This window comes from Myotis davidii, unplaced genomic scaffold (genome assembly GCF_000327345.1).
Source record: "Myotis davidii unplaced genomic scaffold, ASM32734v1 scaffold275, whole genome shotgun sequence".
NCBI classification, from domain to species: Eukaryota; Metazoa; Chordata; class Mammalia; order Chiroptera; family Vespertilionidae; genus Myotis; species Myotis davidii.
Genome location: NW_006286592.1, coordinates 512,789 through 516,109, shown reverse-complemented (window position 1 = coordinate 516,109; position 3,321 = coordinate 512,789). Strand labels below are relative to the sequence as shown.

The 3,321-nt window shown below is 47.8% G+C and overlaps 1 protein-coding gene across 1 annotated transcript in view; it reads right to left on the bottom strand.

The window, feature by feature from the left end:
* The window catches only part of LOC102774536 (thrombospondin type-1 domain-containing protein 7B), a 250,599-nt gene that overhangs the window by 55,470 nt on the left and 191,808 nt on the right, over nt 1–3,321 (bottom strand). The gene's annotated exons all lie outside the window — the stretch shown is intronic.

Genomic DNA, 3,321 nt, shown 5'->3' with positions numbered 1-3,321 from the left:
AAACTAACATGAGGCTTGCTTGCTTCAGTGAAGTAGGAAACCAACTTTCCCTGCCTCGGACTGCAGGCCTCTGAGCCTGCAGTTTAAGAAACTATGTAACAAATACCAGCAGATTCGCAACATTGTAAGCAAAGGCCAGAAACCTACTTTCAGCGCAGGAGGCCTAAGAGCTGGAGCCAAGCCTCAAAGCTAAAGCTGGCCCAGAATAAAAAAAAAAAAGAAAAAGAAAAAAAGAAGCAGTTGGGAGCTTCAGTCCCCCCCAGCCTGAAAACAGCCCTCAGCCCCTCACCCAGGCTGGCCAGGCACCCCAGTGGGGACCCCCACCCTGATCCAGGACCCCATTCAGGCCCCCCCAGCCGGCCCCACCCATGCACCAGACCTCTACCCCATATAGTAAAAGGGTAATATGCCTCCCAGCACCGGGATCAGCGGAGCCATGAGGCCTCCCGGCACCGGGATCAGCGTGACAGGGGGCAGCACCCAAACCCCCTGATCGCCCTGCGGCTCTGTGTGTGACAGGGGGCGGGGCCACAACCTCCCTATCCACCCTGCTCTGTTCGTGACAGGGGAAGGCACCCCAACCCCCTGATCAGCCCTGCTCTGTGCCTGATAGGGGGGAGCTCCCCACCTCCCGCCCCCCCATGGGCCCTGCTCTGTGTGTGACGGGGTAGAGCCATAACCTCCCCATTGGCCCTGCCCTGAGTGTGAGAGTGGCGGCGCCCCAACCCCCTGATTGGTCCTGCTCTGTGCATGACAGAGGTTGGCACCGCAACCTCCCCATCGACCCTGCCTTGAGTGTGACAGGGCACGGTGCCCCAACCCCCCACTCGGCCCTACCCTGAGCGTGACTGAGGGTGGCATCACAACCTCCCAATCTCCCTACTCTGTGCATGACAGGGGGCGATGCCCCAACTCCCCCATCAGCCCTGCTCTGAGCCCGACCAGGGGCTGCACCTAGGGATTGGGCCTGCCCTCTGCCACGGGGGAGCAGGCCTAAGCCGGCAGGTTGTTATCTCCTGAGGGGTCCCAGCCTGCAAGAGGGCCCAGGCCGGGCTGAGGGACCCCCCCCCCACCACCACCACCTGAGTGCCCAAATTTTCGTGCACCAGGCCTCTAGTATATATATAAAAGCCTAAGTGACCGAACGACCAGAACAACAAGAGCAACCAGTCATAATGACGTGCACTGACCACCAGGGGGCAGACTTTCAATGCAGGGGCCGCCCCCTGGTGGTCAGTGCACTCCCACAGTGGGAGTGCCACTCAGCTGACCAACTGGTCTCAGCGGCCCACCAGCCCTATGGCAGCCACTCCCTCCTTCAGTAGTCCTGCAGGTCCAATCTGGAGAACGGGCCAGGCACCAATGGACCAGCACCTCCGGCATGATCCTGACAGCGCTGGTGGTGTCCTGGAACTTGGCCTAGGACACCGTGGCTGCTTCCCCTCCCTAGACACTCGGCAAGGAAGAAACAATATAAAAGCAGCTGCCAGGTAGCTCCTGACAACCAGTGCTAATATCAGTGGGACGGATCCAGATCCTGGACCGGCAAGGGCATCCCACAGCCTGCCCCAGAGGGCTGATCACATCTACCCATCACCCTGCCCCCTTTGGGACCCCACCCGTGCATGAATTTATGCACCAGGCCTCTACTGTTTATATAAAGACATTTTGTTGACTTTCTAAATAAAATGTGAGAAAGCAGTGTGTTGATTACTAACCTAAAGTAAACTCTAAGCCACTTCCATGATAAAGATCAATGTTATGTAGCTCAAGTTCATTTGCTAGGAAAGGAAATGACCAATAAGATCAGTTATAGTACTCCTCATTTATCCACAATTTTGTTTTTTGTGGTTTCAGATACCCAATGTCAACCATGATCCAAAAATAAGTAATTCATAGGTTTAAATTGTTTGTGGTTCTTAGTAGTGTGATAAAATCTTGCACTACCTCATCTGCGATGTGAATCATCCCTTTATCTGGTGTATCCATACTCTATATGACCCCCACCCATTAGTCACTTCACATTTGTCTCTGTTTTCAGATCAATTGTCATGGTATTGCAGCACTTGTGTTCAAGACACCATTATTTTATTTAATAAAGGCCCCAAAGAGTAATGATACTGAAAATCTGGATATGCCAAAGAATATTCCTTTAAGTGAAAAAGTGTGTGCATATGGATAGGGATAAAAGATAGCATATAAAAGGTTCAGTACTATCCATGGTTTCAGGCATCCACTGGAGGTATTATAATGTATCCCCCACAAATAAAAAAAACAACAACTACTATAGTGTCTTGTACATATGACCCTTTAAGAGATTAGTTTTTCTAACTTATTACCTTTCAAAACCAGCATTTACCTTAGAGTTCAATCATTCCTTACGACATTATTTCTTCACACCTTTTGTTCTTTCTAGCAATAAGGCCTTTACCCATAGGTCTGACCTGAATATGTGTATTTATTTGTCAAAATTAAATCAAATATCCCTTCTATCATCCTCTACTGACTCCTTGCTCCCCTGTAAATTGAACCACTTTATGTAGTACACATTTCCACTGCACTTATACATGTATTGATGTATGTGCGTTCCTTCCCATGGGATATGTAAAAAAAAAGCCCATGTCTTAATTTTCCTGGAAATTAGAGGCTTGGTCTGTGTCTGCCATACAGTATGCAAATAATAAATATTTATTTTGTAGAATAATTTGGTTTTCTTCAGCAATACAACTGGAATTTTGTAAGCGGCCATTAGCAGACAAATGGTTAACTCTGGACTATGATCATCTTGCCTGAATGTAAGGATTCTCTGTAGGCCTGTATCTGAGGGAATAGAATCATTTCTGTAATTCTCACACATTTTTATAAAATTTAGGTGACAGCTTTTTTGTACACCAATAATGAACTCACAGAAAGGGAAACTGAAAGAGTAATCCCATTTACCATTGCAACAAAAGCATTAAGATACCTAGGAATAAATTTAACCACAGAGATAAAGGATCTGTACTCAGAAAATTTCAGGGCACTGAAAAAAGAGATAGAAGAAGACATGAACAAACGTAAGAACATACCATGTTCATGGATTGGTAGAATCAACATCATTAAAATGTCCATACTACTAAAAGCAATCTATAAATTCAATGCAATCGCCATTAAAATACCAATGGCATACTTCAAAGACCTAGAACAAACTCTCCAAAAATTCATCTGGAATAAAAAAAGACCCCGATCCCTGACTGGTTTGGCTCAGTGGATGGAGCGTCGGCCTGCAGGCTGAAGGGTCCCAGGTTCGATTCCAGTCAAGGGCATGTACCTTGGTTGCGG